Source organism: Podarcis muralis, chromosome 13 (assembly GCF_964188315.1).
Source record: "Podarcis muralis chromosome 13, rPodMur119.hap1.1, whole genome shotgun sequence".
NCBI classification, from domain to species: domain Eukaryota; kingdom Metazoa; phylum Chordata; class Lepidosauria; order Squamata; family Lacertidae; genus Podarcis; species Podarcis muralis.
In genome coordinates, this window is record NC_135667.1 from 42108407 (window position 1) to 42126100 (window position 17694).

The window sequence follows — 17694 nt, forward strand, 5'->3', positions numbered from 1 at the left end:
ATGACATTTTATAAAGTTTTCAAGGAGAACCCCCCCAATATATATATATTGACAAGGCATTTATTTAACTTTTGAGAACTGGTACCCTACGTTACCAGAAATTCGGCAGAGAGAGAAATTTATATTTTGACTCAATTTTTTGTCTTTTTTGGGGGTGGGGGTGGGGGTATGCTATTACTCCTTCCCCACCTCCCTTGCCAGCACTCAAAAAAATTCAAAAATATTTGGATAGGTTCTTAAGTGACTTCATGAGGAAGTATCAGGTTTGTGTTTTTTGTTCAGTAAAAGAGTGGTGTGTCTGGTGGAAATGTTGTAGCATTCACGGCATTAACTAATTTGTTTGGAAGTAAGTTCTGCTGATTTTTTTGATAGAATGGATTTCCAAAAATGTTTGTGAGACCACAGCCCAAGGCTTCCACTGAAATCTATGTGCGTTGATGCACGTGTTAGAATTCATAATCAAACAGCACTTTCTAGAAAAAAAGGATGACCATGTGCAGATAATCATATGTGACAATTGCCTACACATGCATTTTGCTGAATGTTATGTAACCTCTTGAAAGATTTAATTGCCACCTCATTGTTCTCTTTCCCGCTCCAAGTAAATCTATTAGGGGTTCCGGTGCCCTTTGTCATAACAGTGAAAACATACATATAACAGCAGCCCAATCTTTTGAGCTTTTTGCTCAGAAATAAGTCCCACTAAGTTCAGTGGTTCTTGCACCGAAGTAAACTGCAGCCTAAATTTCAGTTCTCTCAAGCGGAAAAATAATTCCTGCATTTTAAAAACAGTTAACGTCTTTTTTTAAAGCTTCTAATGAATTACTTAAATGTCTTTGCCTCCCGCCAACCATTATCCCTCTTTTAAATTTCTAAATGGAATTCTGATGATTTGGCAATAATCAAAATTCAGTCCTAGCTACACACATATACACAAAAGGTCATTTTTGTATTTAAAGTAAGCTCCTAAAAAGGCTTTACAGAAGTCACTCTGATCCTAACCAGAAATCAGCTAGAAAATTCCACCCATGCTTGTGAGATGATAACACCTCTAGTAATATATCTCTTTAAAGCAGAAGCAGTACACTAAAGGGTAAAACTTGGAAGCGGGGAGAATCCCACTGTCACTAGCACGTATATTCAGAAAAGTGGGGGGGGGGCATGAAATAAATCTTCCCACCTTCAATTCAGTTTAATTTCTCGGTGGCAGGAGGAAGCACATACATCATCCCCACCCAAATCCTTTTCCAGCTTTTTGTGGTAGAATTGTGGCTCTTGAAAGAGGACTCGTGTTGTTGCTGTCTCCTTGTGTCACTTAGTTGGCTTTTTAAAAGGTAAAGGATAGAAATAAATAGTTTTGCATTTTCTTTTGCACCAAAATGTTTCTGGAGGAAGCAACTTACTGGTCCTGCAGATTATGGGACTGGTGTGTTTCCCAAAAAAGATGGGGGGGGGCAGAGAGAGAGAGAGTTGTATAGCATTGCAGCAAGGAATGGGGTGGGAAAGAAAGAGAAAGAGTGTACAACTTTGCATTCCACATTTTAAGCCTCCTTAACAGAATGAGGGCGGAAAAGAGAGCCTCCAGAACGCACCCACCCACCCCAGACACACGCATCCTCTTCCATCAGAGAAGCGAGTGTGGTTTAAAGCCAAAAGTCAGAGGGCCACTAAAGCAAACCAGATGGACGTTTGGAAGGCTGCAAACATGTGTCCAGTATCAAAGCAATCCAGCTAGATAGAGGAGGAGCAAATTCCATCTGGTCTAATTTAAAAAAAGAAGTTGAATGGGATTTTCCTCTTGGTGTTTGAATGCAGCCTGCCAGGGAGCATGCCAGCCCCGCTACCACCCCCTTGTCGCCACTTAAGAGTGGCTCTTTTGCTACTCCCACTGGATTATTTTTTTCCACGACAACTGGTGATTTGGGAAGTTTAAAAAAAAAAAAAGGAGAGAGAGAAAGAGAAATGGAGTTCTTTCTACTGACTCTGAAATTGACAAGAGGGGGGGAAATGGACTTAGAGCTTTCGGCGACAAATGGCCTTTTAAACTTTTCTCTTTTCTTGAACAGAAGAAGTGTGTGAACTTTCTCTCTCTGCCACACACCCCCTTGCCGCCACTTTATTTATGTGACCCAGTTTTGGAATTCCTCCTTCCTTTCCAGGTGACTTCAGTGACACAAGAGCACAGCTCTCGAGTCGGCCACAGCGTCATCACCAACTGCTACCCCATGGGACTGAGCCCTTAGTTCTGCTGCCAGGGCCTCTTTTCTGTTTTGTTTTTGTTTTGTTTGGTAAGAATCGCATTTGCCGAAAGTTTTTCTGTATGGCTCATATTCCAGCATTCTCTCCCTCCCCGCCCCCCCCACCCCGCTCCAACTCTCAGACCTGTCTTATGAATCTTGCAAAAGCACCGACAGATGGATCTCATTAGCTTCCTCTCTTTTGGCAAAGGTACCTCAGCCGCTCGCCCCACACAAGAAGGGACTACACCCAAACTTTTTGCACCCCTCTTTCCGAGCTCTGTGGACAGAACGACGTGCAACGTGGACCCGAGGCAGGGAGTGGAGAGCGGCCTTGCTCTGCCAAGGAATGCCGAGGCCAGGAGTTTAACTCTCTCCCCCTCTCCCCATTTTGCTCTTAATTTAATCCTTCTGGTTTTGTAAGCCTAGAAAAACAAGACCATCTAATGTCAAGACAGTTTATATCAGGCGGGTGCCTCTGTGTGTATGTGTGTGTGTTTTAACAAAAGGCCTGAAAACTTTTCTTTTCTCCCACCTCTTCCCCTTTTCCCCTGGCCCCTTGCTAAGTGCATACATAACTTGGAGCTCAGCAGAAACCCTCTCCCAACCTCTCCTTGCTCACCCTAACCATTTTTTGCTTGCAATTCCAATTTGGGGGTGCTGAATCTGTTGGAAATAAAAGTTTGCTACCCTACACTCAGAAAGGGCATAGCCTTTGCCAGATTCCCCACCTTGCTTAAAAAACCCATTTCACATTCTCTCTCTGTCTCTCTCTCTCTGTGGAATGATCACTCCCTCCCATGCCCCCAAAAGGAGTTGCACAGGACATTTGTGTGTTCCCACTTAAAGTTGACACACGGGCTTTGAAATGGAGATTTGTCCCTCAGCAGAGCAGCAGCCTGCTTAACACATTAAGAATCCCAGCTGCCAGGGGGAAGGGAGAAAAGGGGAGAGGTTTGATCTGCACTGGGTGGATTCCTCTCTTCTCTCTTCCTCCACCCCCCCCCCCCAATGTAAGACAAGAGTGTGGGGCTGTTTGTGCAATAAACTGCTACAGACCTGGAGCTATTTGGAAGAGGGGGGGGGCGGTGGAATATGAAATTCCTTTGCAGCAGACGGGAAGGCTGTCCAGTCGTGCAGACAAAAAAGCCCTTCTTTAAATGACTCACAGTTGCAAAGAGTCAACCAGAGCTGTTTAACGAAAGAACACGAAGGAGGGGTTGGCGAGCAACTGGATTCCCAGCCAGGCTTCTGTTCCAACTCCCATCAAGATGGGCTTTCTGGTTATTGGAGCAGTTGTCGTGCCTTAAATGTGCCTCCATATCCTCTGCAATGCCTTTATCCTGCAAAGCCTCCTCTGCATGCAGACCCTTATGAGGCTCTTTATAGGGTACTGTGCAGTTTTGCCAAAAAAACTCAGGCAGGGAACTAACAGAGGGAGGGGGGAGAGACAAATCCCATTTCCCAAAAATCCTAGTACCGTCCAGAATGTGACTCACTGCAACTAACAGCAAGCCGCACTAAATTTCTCCTATAGAGTCTTGATCCAGGGGTGAAGCCCTTTGATCAGTCTTCAGTGCTGGGGTTCCACCATGGAATGTATCTTAATCCCTCAAACGCCCAAACCCTTTATACAGCCAATCGATCGCTGCCAGTGAGGGCCTCCTGCAGATACCACCTTATCAGGAGGTCCTTTAATGTTGTGGTCTATTAGGTGCCTACTTAAAAACTTTCCTCTTTGAACAACAAGCCTTTTAAACCAATATATTTCCCCGTCTGCAAGTACATTGGAATCGTTCTTGAAAATGTTCTTTAATACATTCTCATTGTTTTATCGCTTGATGTTTGCCATCCTGGCCAGCTTTGGAAGGAAGGGTGCAATATACATTTAACAAATAAGTAATATGGGATGAAGACAGGCATAACATAAAAAGGTAACTCAAGAGAATGTCGCTGTACCTGGGTTTCAATGGAAATCACCAATATGCATAGCAGTGAATTGGCTCAGTGTCAGATTTGGCCCTTTCCCCTATGCTTCAGTTGGCATGTCCATACTTTAATTTTTTTAAAAAAAAATCACATGAATATTCATGTGTGTAGGCTTGTGTGAGCATTCATTGCCTTAATTATGCAATGACAACAAAGAAACTTATTTTTACATGTGCGAAACTGCTTGAGGGAGTTGGGTAGGGGGGGGTTTCCTGGTGGCATCACAGCAGGGGGCAGGGCAGAGGACAGGACAGAAACAGCATCATGCAAGCAGCTGGTTTCAGTTTCAAACCTGTTCAGAGCTTGGCCCTGGAGAGGAACAGATGTGTTTCAATTGAAGGCTGAATGTTACTTCCTTCTCACCTAAAGAAGAGCACCTTCTCACTCACAACACTGAGTAACCATAACCAGTCTCCAAATCTAGGATTGCAAAGGAGGGATAGGAAGATCTCAGGCTTGCAGAATCTACTTGGGATTTTTTACTAGAATGCCAAGATCCACCAAGTTGGGTGCAAAAGACATAGAATTGAATAATTATCTGTCCGAGGGTTTATTCTGAGTACCTAATTGAAACCGAGCTCATAGTTCTTTCACACAAAAATCTGCTATTTTCTGTGCACATCCAAACTTCCCTGATTACTTTTTCCCAATCTATCCCTCCCTGTCCTACTCTCTTCATTTAAGCAGTATAATTACTAGTAAGGCAAGGTAAAGGTAAAGGACCCCTGGACGGTTAAGTCCAGTCAAAAGTGACTGGGGTGTGGAGCTCATCTCGCTTCAGGCTGAGGGAGCCGGCATTTGTCCACAGACAGCTTTCCGGGTCATGTGGCCAGCAGGACTAAACCGCTTCTGGCGCAACGGGACACCATGACAGAAGCCAGAGCACACAGAAACGCCGCTTAGCTTCTCGCCGCCATGGTACCTATCTCTACTGGTGTGCTTTTGAACTGCTAGGCTGCCAGAAGCTGGGACAGAGTGACGGGAGCTCACCACCATCACATCCCTATAATTATTAGTAGATCTTGGTCTACCTTCTACCACCACCACCCAGGTCCCCACCAACCCAAGCTTAAAGGAAGGTAAAAGCATCCATGCTTCTTCTATAGAAACTGACTTCCGGTGTAGTTTTCTTCAGCACTTATAAGCTCCTTTGATCCCCAAAGCCCCATCCCTTCAAAAAGTTAAGACAAGAAAGCTACATGGGGCATTTTAATGCCTGCGTTTGTTTGGGAAAGGTGTGTTGACAAATTAACGTGGGCAATTCCTGTCCTATCCTCAAGTTACATTTACAGGTTGGAATTGGATGATTCCTAAAAGCCTTTGCTGGGAGTGGCTGGAATTAACATGGGTCCAGCAATAACCCTGCACTAGTAAAATAATGGTTCTAGATTACTATAATGTGCTGTTCGTGGGGCTACTGTCACGCCTCGTTTGGAAGATGCAGATAGTGCAGCATGCAGCTGCTTACTGGGGCCCTCAGCTTTGCACATAACTCTACACAGATGTTGGAAGATCTGCACTAGCTGTCTTTTAGGTTCTGAGTCGGATTTAATTTTTTATGGTTCATGTTTTAAACCCTAAACTACTTAGGATATTTATTCTTATATTAAGTGGTATATAATTTTTAGAAATGAATTAATATCTGCCAAAACAAGGAGGAAAACTGGGAAGATTGAGAGGGAATATTGGGAGGGAGGGAGGGAAGGAAGGAAGGAAGGAAGGAAGGAAGGAAGGAAGGAAGGAAGGAAGGAAGGAAGCCTAGTCAGAATTCTGGGCTCACAGGCTGGTCCTACCTGGTATGTAATTATTTATTGATTATAAGATTAATGACCATGGCTTTCTAATCCATATGTATTACTCAAGACATCTCACAATAGTTCAAATCACAATAATAAAATACAGCAACAATTATAACAGAGCTGGCCTGGGGTTGGCAGATGAAACATGTCCTTCAGTAAAAGTACTTTAATATGACAAATGAAAAGCCTGCTAAAATGAAAATATATTCACAACTGATGGAAGGCAACCAGAAAGGAGGCCAACTCTGGTGCCAACACCGAGAAAGCCCTAGCCCTTGTCCCAACCAAACTTGTGCTGACCATAGATGAGACACAGTGAAGGGCTCCACTACTTGATCTTAATGAATAGGCAAGGATAATGTTTACATCTGCCACAGGGAACCTCAGACGACTGGACTCTACCCTCACAGCCGTACTGGAGGCCTGGATTCTAACCCTTCAGCCAATCACAGCACATGAACAACATGATATGAGACATAGCCAAGGAACACCATTGCCATTTTGATCTATTCTCTTGCTTATGAACTTCAGCGCACAACAGGTGGTAACTTGGCAGGGAGTTCACCGCTGAGAGGGCACACTGCACAAAAGTCCCAAGGTTCACAATGAAATCATTGCCAACACTTGTCTTCTCAGCAACCTTTCAGGTACTCTACCTCAGGACTTTGGATGCCCAACAGGCATCACAACTCTGCAGCTACAACTGGAGCTGCAAGGCTGTTGGAAAGAAAGGGAGGGAAGACCACACTTCAAAGCTTCCATCCCTTTCCCCAACACCTCCAAATCTTCAAAAAAAAAAAAGGGGGTGGAAAACACCCAGGCCCACAGAGTGTCTCCCATTCCCTACAGGGAAATGGCATGTACTGTTTTATCCACCCTCCATTACTCCACTCATGGTAGCAGTAAGTAACCCCCTTAAGGAGAGGACACAGATAAATATGTACCATACAAAACAGGGGTTGCTGTTGACTTGAGTGATCACAGGCAATATTGTGTCAGGAAAATAACCAGCAGATACTGGCAATTTTCCTGAATGAGGATGGGACAGCACAACCTGATGGGATGAAGGAAGCTGAAAGGCATCCTGGGGGCAGGACAGGCCACTCCCTTTAACTCAAGTTCATGGGCCACAAATATGCTCCTTTTTGCCTTCTGAAGTTATTGTTACCAGCTTAACCCCTCAAAAGGGACTCTTGGCTTTGCAAAGGTCACATTCAGATCTCTCCAGGAGTGCATCTCCTGTTTCATCTACCCTTTGACTTTCCCACTGAGCTACCCCCTGAGCTTGCTTTTGTAGCTACCGTTCTTCTTATGCAAGTAGTGGCTTCCTTGCAGCCTCCACCCCCACTCTCCTGCAAAATGCTGGCCCCAAAACACACAAAGGCGGTAATACACATGTTTTGTGGGCAGTGCTGTGGAGTTTGTCTGCATAGAGGCATTGTTCTTACTACAGGGCTCCAAGGACGCCTCCAAGTTCTTCATATAGCCCTTCAACTACTATGACACGGAGACTTTTGCAGGAGATGGAACAGTAGTTTCATTTTGGCTTCCTCCTTGGGTGTTGTGTGGAGCGCATTGTGTGCATTGGATTAAGAGTGATGTCATGGCATGGTGGCTGCCTGGCATAGCAAGAAGATCACCCAGTACTTTCCACTGCAATGTTTTACATCTAAGCAGCAGGTTTTTGTCGACTTGTACATTGTTATCTTACCTAGATTACTGGTAAAGGTAAAGGTACCCCTGACCATTAGGTCCAGTCGCGGACGACTCTAGGGTTGCGCACTCATCTCACTCAAGGGAGCCAGCGTTTGTCCGCGGACAGCTTCCGGGTCATGTGGCAAGCATGAATAAGCCATTTCTGGCAAACCAGAGCAGCACACTGAAACGCCGTTTACCTTCCTGCTGGAGCAGTGCCTATTTATCTACTTGCACTTTAACATGCTTTCGAACTGCTAGGTTGGCAGGAGCAGGGACCGAGCAACGGGAGCTCACCCCGTCGCAGGGATTCGAACCGCCGACCTTCTGATCAGCAAGTCCTAGGCTCTGTGGTTTAGACCAGTGTTTCCCAACCTTGGGCCTCCAGCTGTTTTTGAACTACAATTCCCATCATCCCTGACCACTGGTCTTGCTAGCTAGGGATGATGGGAGTTGTAGTCCAAAAACAGCTGGAGGCCCAAGGTTGGGAAACACTGGTTTAGACCACAGCACCACCCGCGTCCTTACTGTTACTGTTAGGTAAAGGTAAAGGGACTCCTGACCGTTAGGTCCAGTCGCGGATGACTCTGGGGTTGTACGCTCATCTCGCTCTATAGGCCAAGGGACCCAGCGTTTGTCTGCGGACAGCTTCCGGGTCATGTGGCCAACATGACTAAGCCGCTTCTGGCGAACCAGAGCAATGCACGGAAACGCTGTTTACCTTCCCGCTGGAGTGGTACCTATTTATCTACTCGCACTTTGACGTCCTTTCGAACTGCTAGGTTGGCAGGAGCAGGGACCGAGCAATGGGAGCTCACCCCGTTGCGGGGATTCGAACCGCCAACCTTCTGATCGGCAAGCCCTAGGCTCTGTGGTTTAGACCACAGCGCCACCTGTGTCCCTACAGTGCCACCCGTGTCCTTACTGTTACTGTTACCCTCTTATAAATCTTAGCTTGATCACTTCAACCTCACCTCTTGTACAGAATTGTATTTTAAGCCAGCAATGGACCACTTGCCAATTATATCATATTCCTAGGGATTTATATGCAGAGTAACTGAGCTTTTGCAAGCAGCTCTGATAGTAGCGCTTGAAAACACTGTTCTGCAGAGGTTTTGTAAAGTGTTCTGGGTTGCTCTAAATGTCGTTTTTTTCTGCAGAGTCCATTTCATTAATCTCATTCCTAGCCATATTGCTCAGGACAACACAATTAAATGTCAAAGACTCATCAGCAAAGGTGAACAGTCCTACACCAAGAACCATTTCAGAAATATCACATAAGATGGAGGCTATGTGTAATCTTTCAGCAGTGTTAGAAATTGTGGCAGTTCAGTACTGAAATGCTTGGTCTTTGCTCCCTATGTTCCCAGTCCCTTGTGACATTTTGTATGGTCTGCAAATCACAAAAGACAGAAATTTTGTATTTTTAAAAAGCTGGGATTCTTGGCATTGTGAACCCAGAAAACAGGAGATCAACAATAATAGTGTACCACAGGCTAGAAAAAAAACAGACAGGACAACTGCCCTTGCTTCAAGGGGGAGACAGTTAGCAAAGGGACCTCTCTCTCCTCTGCTTTGCCATTCAATCTTTCTAATTCACTTGGGTTTTGTCAGATTCAGTTTCAATGAAATTTGTAAGCAATGTTATAACAAACCGACTTCGCAAATGCTGAGCTTAGCTGAACAAAGTCAAACATTTTGCCAGGTAGCTTCTCTGCAAGTATACAGGCACCTCCCCAGGTGCATGATCAGCACATTTATGACTGCTGACATGTGTGCCATTTTCGGCACCAAAATGGGGTGGGGGCAAAATAGGGACAGAAAGAGATGGAACCAACTTGTGCAGGAACCCCCGTGTAAGTGGGGATCCTCCTGGATAAAAATATGCTTTATGAAATCCAGGGGCAAAACTAGGCTTTATTTCACTTGGGTCAGAGACCCAGTTTGGCACACCCCCTCCCATGCGCATTTACGTACACAAAGACAAACACAGAGGCTGGGAGGCTCAATGGCGCCCCTCTGGGGACTTCACCCGAGGGAAACAACCTGGCTAGCCCATAACTACAGCACTTGCAAGACACCATTTCTGGTAAACTTTGCTAGGCCTGAGCTGCTGAATCATTCAAATTAGTCTCAAAAGCTAACCAGGGGACATACACATGTATGAATAATAAAGACCCTAAGTCACAATTTATCCTCAAAGCATTACAATGAGCAATATCTTAATGACTTTCCTTTAGCATAGAAATACAAGTGGAATGATTGCAAATAGAGAGTTTGGTCTGGCAGCATCAAACTTCCCCACACCCCCCTGCCATGGATGACCCCTTAGGAAACTGAGGGCTCTCTTAAACCTTTGGGGGATTTTCCTGAAGTCAAAGCCACAAGGAACTACCTCAGAAGATAGAATCATAGAATGGAAGGCACCCTGAGGATCATCTGGCCCAACCCTCTGACTGAATCAGCGCAGAACTGGAATAATATGATATATCCTGTTGGTTCCAGGCACAAGTCTAACTGCCACATTCTAGACAAGGGGGCTAATCTGTGCCCCCCCAAATGTTGTTCAACTACAGCTTCCAGCACTCCTGACAGTTGGTCATACTGGCTCAGGCTGTTGGGAGTTGTAGCTCAGCAACACCTGGAAGGCCGCAAATTAACCATCCCTATTCAGCAGAAGTTTCTATACTGTCTTCATGCCCCAGTGTAGAGTGAATTACAGTAATCTATCAGAAGGTTGGCAGTTCGAATCCCTGCAACGGAGTGAGGTCCCGTTGCTCGGTCCCTGCTCCTGCCAACCTAGCAGTTCGAAAGGACGTCAAAGTGCAAGTAGATAAATAGGTACCGCTGTGGTGGGAAGGTAAACAGCGTTTCCGTGCGCTGCTCTGGTTCGCCAGAAGTGACTTAGTCATGCTGGCCACATGACCCGGAAGCTGTATGCCAGCTCCCTCGGCCAATAAAGAGAGATGAGTGCTGTAACCCCAGAGTCGGCCACGACTGGACCTAATGGTCAGGGGTCCCTTTACCTTTACCTTTATGGGACGACGGGAGTTAGTATTATTTATTACATTTATATCCCACCTTTTGTCCCAGGAGCTCAAGGTGGCAAACATGATGTTCCCTATGTTATTCTCACCATCAAAGGAAGGGGCTAGGTTTGGGTTAGTTCACCCAGGGATTTTCATGGCTGAATGGGGACAGAAGTTGCTCCTGGTCACCACTGCCACCTACACATCCATAATCAAGGATGGAGTACCCCTAAACTGTGAGGCTGTTTCTTCAAGGGAAGGGCAGACCCATTCAGAACAGGTTGGATATCTTCCCCAGTTCCTCTGAACCACCAAAACAACAGCTGCCTTCATCACATCCAAGTTACGTTTCACTTAGTTCAACCTCTTCCGTTTCAAAATGGCCTCCAGGCACCAGTTCATAACTTCCACTGTCTCATCCCACCCCATGCCAGATTAGATCATGCAAGAGCTCTAGTGTTGGGTGCGACTCCTATGTTGATGGCAACACAGCCCAGATCTCCATATGACCTCAACTGGAAGTTTCATGTAGATTTCAACAAGTGATGGGGACAGGATGGAGTCTTCTGGAGATGTATGTGTCAAAGGCCATGGGCTAGACTAGAGCAGAGTCCCCCAGCACCACCTTCAGAGATTTGCACTTTAGGAAGGATTGTAGCCACCACAAACTGGTAGCCCCCCAAAACTCAAGCCTGCCAGGCGGCCCAGAAGGATACCACAGCATCAAAAGCTGTAAGAAGTCCAAAACAAACAGCAGAGGTGCACACCTTCCCATCTATCTCCTGGTGCAAGTAATTTTTATTTGCGGTATATAAGTATTTGTATACTGCCATTCATTTAAAAAAATCAAAGTGATTTACAACAATCATACAATAAAAACTGTGTATCAATGTAAAAACAGAAATCAGCTAACTTCTACAGGAATGCATTTTCTTAATTGCCTGCATAAGCTTGGCGGAACAGAAGAGTTTTCAGCAGGCATTTAAAGATTGAAACTGAAGGCACCGACTGAATCTCCATTGGCAGAGCATTCCACAGGACTGGACCGATGACACTAAAGGCTCAGTTTCTTGTTGCTGTCAGATGAGCCTTGCGAACTCGGTAGACAACCAACAACGATTATGAAGACGATCTCAGTGACTGAGTCAAAATATAAGGGTTAGGTGATCCCTATGGTGCCCTGGACCTAAGGGCTTTAGAAATACTTGAATCTTGCTTGGTAGTAGTTGGGCAGCCAGTGTGGCTATTTTAACAATGGTGTCATGTGTGCAGATTTGTGCCCCCATCAACAATCTGGCCCCCACATTTTGTACCAGATGGAGCTTCTGAATCAGGCTCAAGGGCAGCCCCCCACAGAGCACATTGCAGTAATCCAGCCTTGAGGTTACAAATGCATGGACTGCAGTGGTCAGGCTTTGCCTGTCTAGGAATGGCTGTAGCTGACCAAACCACAGAGGGCACTTGGGCCTCTGTGACAGAGATGCATCCAAGAGTAGTCCCAAGCTCCTCATCTGCTCCTTCAGAGGGAGTGTGACAGGTAACTTTCCCATCTTCCAGCAATGGGAACCACCGACCCAAGGAGCCTCCACCTTCCAGATTCCAAGCACAGTTTATTGGTGCTTATCCAGTCATCTACCAGGGTGATCTGTTAGCCCGTACTGTTGGCAGCCCCTAGCCACACACCAAGCCCTGAGTTGAGGTGAAGTCCTACATGCTTACCTAGAAAGGCCTTGATCCAGCGGTGGCAGGGAGGCACACCATGGGTGTAGGGCTTTGATGTGTGGCTTTAATTTTTTCCCCAGAGGGGCAAGTCAAAAAAGAGGGCAAGCAGCCAGGCACAAATGCCTGCCTGCCTCTTCTTTGCCAGACGGAGGCAAGGTGGCTTTGCTTTGATCTGAATTAATTACCCCTGCTCTGTTGTTTCAGCTGGCTCAGTTTGGCTCAGTTCTGGGAGAAGTCAATTAAAGGGCCCAGCCTAACTGCCACCCACCCCCTTGCACCATGTCACCCATCCCCCCCCCACCCGCCACCTCCATCGCCCAACTCAACATGTTCCCAAGGCCTGCCAAGCAGCCGGAAAGGTCCCATTCGTTCCATGTTTGGCCATTCTGGCACAAGCCAGGTGCTGGAAAAGAAGAGGGGCAAGATGAGGGGAAATCCAGCTGGTTTGGAGTTCAGCTGACTGGATGTTTCTGCTAATGTATGCTAATTGCAACCTTGGTGGAGGGCGTGCAGGGGGTGTTTGTAATTTTCAAGGGAGTATGTGTGTGTGTGTGTGTATATGTATAAGCAATCAAGGTATTCAGCTGAATGCTGCAGCCCCAAAAGTGCAGTAGAGCAGAAAGCACTGGACAATGCAAACATCACCAAGGTTTGAAAATCTACCCTTTAGAACCCTTCCAGTCCCTCTGGCCGTGGGAAGAAGTGGGCTGCGGATTATCTGTTTCTCTTGAAGAAAAGTGCCTGGAAAGCATTTAGGAAGGAAAGAGGTTGCTAGCATCTCCAGTATACCGCTACAATCCAAAGTAGGAGAGAGACAGGTCTTGGCTCTTATAACTCTACCTCCTCCACTCACATTCATCCTGGCTCTTCAGAGTTCCCCTGCTAGCCGCAGTGTTCCAGGCACACCATAAATCAGGCCTGAGGCCTGCCCTGGATGCATCACACCAATAATAGCACTGCTGTTCAATGCAATTTCTGAAAGAGGGAGATTGTGAAGCCTATGCTGAAACTGGGGATAGGACAGAAGACCACAGAGAAAGCGACACCCTCACCTGCCATATTTTTTTCCTGCCTTCCATTGAACCAGGGGTGTGGAATCCCCTTCTGCCCAAGGACACCCAAGACTGCCTGTCAGTGGTCTGTGGAGCCAGAGGGGAACATGGGTGGGACTAGAGGGAAAAGTGGGTGCAGCAATGGATATGGCTCTTTCCTTTGTATAGTAGGCTACATTCCTGCCACAGAAAAAGCCAGATGTTTCTATACAAACACACACACACACACACACACACACACACACACACACCACACTTCTTCCTCCAAGCAAGCAACAGGCATCATTATGCTTCAAGGATGCATTGCAACCCAGCAAAGACTCTTGAGGATGTTCCGTGAGAGAGCTAATGAAGGAGCCAGTGAGTGGTGTGCCCTGAGGGAAAGGGGCATGGCTTGGGGATAGAAAATGCCTGTGAAGAGTGCAGAAAGGACTGGAAGAAATCACATTTGGCTCCTGCGCCTGAGCTTTCTATGCCCTGCATGAAACCTTCCTGTCCAAGTGAAAACCTGAGGCTCAGCTTCAGTCCCTATTTATAATATAGGGATAGTCATCATGTTAACTCGCTTCCTTGTGAGACGTCTTCAGGAGAAGAAAAGGCTCAGGAGTAAATCCTACAGAAGTGGAATCCTTAAGATGATTGAATGGTGCTTTGTACACCTCCTTTTGGCAACACCTGCAGCCAAGTTGGTGCCAAACGTATTGCTCTGCTTTCCTTTGGACCCCATCAGGGAAGCCCAGAGACGGATCTGGTCGCCAGGAAAGCCCAGGACCTCCATATACACTGCCCAGGCTTGCACCCCAGTGGAGGTCACTTCAGTGCTGCTAATGTAGCAAAAACAACACGGGAGGCAGCATTCGCTAGTTATGAGTCTCTGCCGCCACAGCAGGCGCTGTGATTCTCCAGCAGCTTGACTTCACCCCCAGAGGCACAATCCATTGTCTCTAAAGACAGAGGGATGCCAACAATAATCATCGTGACCAATCTTAAATGGTTGTTGGAAGGATTGACAACAAAATAATGTATGTGTGTGGATTGTTTTGAACACTCAAAAACACTATAGAAATACTGTTAATGTTATACAAATGCAACAGGGCAAATGTGTTGTGGGCCATGATGTTGACTTCATCTGCATGGAGGCATTGTTCTTGCAGGCTATTTCTCTGGGGATCTTTATCTGAGTTGTCCAAACAGCCCTCTAACTGCTTTGCCATGGCGCTGTAGTTTCATTTTGGCTGCCTCCTTGGGTGTTGAGTGTGAGTATGTGTGTGTGCGCATGCGCAATGGGGAAGAGTGATGTCATGGCAAGGTGACTGCCTGGCATAGCAAGAGCAGGAGATCACCCAATATTTTCCATTGCCATGCTTTAAACAGCAAAGTAGTTCATAATGGTATGATTCAAGGCTGACGAATAGATTTAAATCCTTATAATTCTGACACACATTTCTTTTCCAGTGGCTACAAATGGGCTAACTAGGAGCAAATTAAAGAAATGTTGGGGAAATTGAGCTGTCACTCTGGTCTCTGGTCTTGGAAGCAGGAATTGCAGGGTTCTAGATATGAGAGCTCTGCAACAATTCAGATTTAGAAAAGTTAACTACAGAGGGGTCCTTCAAAGCTTGCAGAGCAAATGACCTTGCAACATGCTTAGCTTTTTATGAGCTGTTAATTGCCAATAGCATTATTTAGAACATCTTAATGAAGATGGTTCTGACCATAAACAAACAGGTAATTGGGACAGAGGAGACAAGGCAGGAGCGACGGGAACAAATTGGTTCAAAACTGCTACCTCCAATTTCAACTAGATAGCTTGACAGGTCTGGATGTGGGCAGATGCATTTATCTGTAATCCTGCATACCTGTGAGTAAAATACATGCAAGCGAATGAGCCCACAAGCATAGCTAAGAACCAAAACTGTAAACTATTAGAAAGTTGAACTAGGGATCTGGGTTCAAGCCTCACCATACGTAAAACGGGAAAACACCATCACCCTGAATCAACGGGGGCATTTCAAGACAACCTGTTTACTGAACATTTATCCTGATTAATTTGCATTGAGATTAGATGATGTTGTCAACTTAATGAGCATTCGTTCTTCCTTGTTTGCGGGGGAAGTCAGATGCTGTTGTATCCAAAGCAAGTGTTATCTCACATTTTCCAGTGCACTTATCCAAAAACACCTTCCTTATTGCCCAAAGTTCAAGCTTTCGGGGAAGCAAGTTTGTTGCACAAGACCTCCCAGCCAACTATAACTGTGTAACCAGAATTAGCCAGTGTGCGATTGAAAGTTACCAAAAAAGAGCACATGGAAGCACCCAAAAGTTGTGGAGAGAATGTGCACACACAAAGGTTGCAACTGGTAAATGGAAAAGGGTCTATAAACAAAGCAATACTTTAGTAACCACCTCTCTCGGACACCCTTGACTTTATCTTCCAGGTAACGATTCTGAAGAGCAAAGGCCCCCACACAGCCATTCTTGATGTCTGCTCCACAGCTGTGGAGCCTCCTTCCTCTGGAAGCTTCAATACAGCTATTATTTGGGCTGGCTTTTAACATCAGGATGAGCGGGTGTTGAACAATTTCAATCTATTTTCATACAGTGCATTTTGAATCAGATAGGATTTAAGTGGGACTCCCCCCTGCACCCTTGAGACTAGGAAGGGAGTAACAACAAGACATCCTGCTGCTCTACGGAGTGTGAAGACACTCTGATTGTCAGCAGAGATACATAGAGAAATCTGGCGTCTCCAAGGAAAAGGTCATGACCGATAACAAAAGGGCAAGAGGCCAGTTCTGCCCCACAGCCAGAGATCCTATTTCCAGGGATGGGGGAACTTGAAACAAGCCTGTTTGCTGCCCTCCCATCACCTAGGAATAATCAGGACAGGGGGCGGCTGTGTCAACAAATTATCAACCCCAGGACTAGGGAGGGTAATAAAGAATGAAACAGGCTGGACAGCAGAGAGGTACAATCTGCAGTCTGCGGTCCCCCACAAAGCCTGAAATAACTTGTCTGCTCAGCCTCAGATGATGGGAGGTTTAGTTATCTGACTAAAGCACACACAAAGAATGGCATAGACCAGGACTCATCTGAAGGGAAGATTCCCTACCAGACCATGTTTCAAATACCAGAGCTCTCCTGCCCCAGACTGCATTTAAGTGGGATATCAATGTCCACCTGCAATATGGCCTAGAGTCTAATGAGATGGGCATCTGGGGCTGGGAGTGTCTGGGCTTATCCACACTTACCTTTTGCTCTGCTCTTTCCAGGCTCAGGCCCACAATTTAAAGTTCAGTGTTCGAGCATTTTGTTTTTCGGTTTTTGCCCTGGAGCTTTCACTGCAAAAACCTGCTCTTTAGTGCTCAGTCAGAGCAAACATCGATTCAGATTTTCCATGGATTGCTGCTTGCTCTGGGTGGGCTTTAAATAGCAGGTTTTCACACAAAAAAACTATGGAGAAAAAGAAAAGGGTACACAGACATGGAGCTTTAAGGAGTGGACTATATCTGGAAAAAGCAGAGGAAAGGTAAGTGTAGATAAGCTCTTTGTTTCAGTTGCTGGGCTGTATACTCATTTCCATTTACTCTGCATCTAGGACACTCCCACCACCGGTCTCGGAAGTGGTATACCCATCATGTTAGACACAATTCATACCTACTCTGTCATTGCTTAGGAAAAACTGCATTTTGAGGCACCCCCCCAAAAAAACCCCCAGCTTCAATCCAAATGAAGAAAAAGATAAACCTGGCTGCATTTTAAGTTGGTGATGCACTTTAGGAAGGCTGCCTCAAGGATGATCTAATCCCAATCCTGCAATGATGCAGGAAACCCGCAGCTAGAGCATTCAATATCCCCACAGACAGTGGCTCACGCTGTCAGAAGGTTCTCCCTAACATTTTAATCTATAGCCCCTTTTCTTGAATTTTGAACCCATTGGACCAGATCCTACACTCTGAAGCATGAAAAAACAAATGTGCTCCATCATCTATGTGAAATCCCTTCAGATATTTGAGAAACGATATCACAGTACTTCTAATGCAGTTCTAATGCATTTAACATTCATTTTGAACTAAAGGACAGCATGCCAGCAAAGGGATATGAAACACTGACAGGGAGACCGTGTGGACTGCATACACACCAGACCTTTAAAGCATTTAAAGCACATTCA

The 17694-nt window shown here is 45.8% G+C and overlaps 1 long non-coding RNA gene across 1 annotated transcript in view; it reads right to left on the bottom strand.

The window, feature by feature from the left end:
• The window catches only part of LOC114583656 (uncharacterized), a 64697-nt gene that overhangs the window by 9948 nt on the left and 37055 nt on the right, over positions 1-17694 (bottom strand). The gene's annotated exons all lie outside the window — the stretch shown is intronic.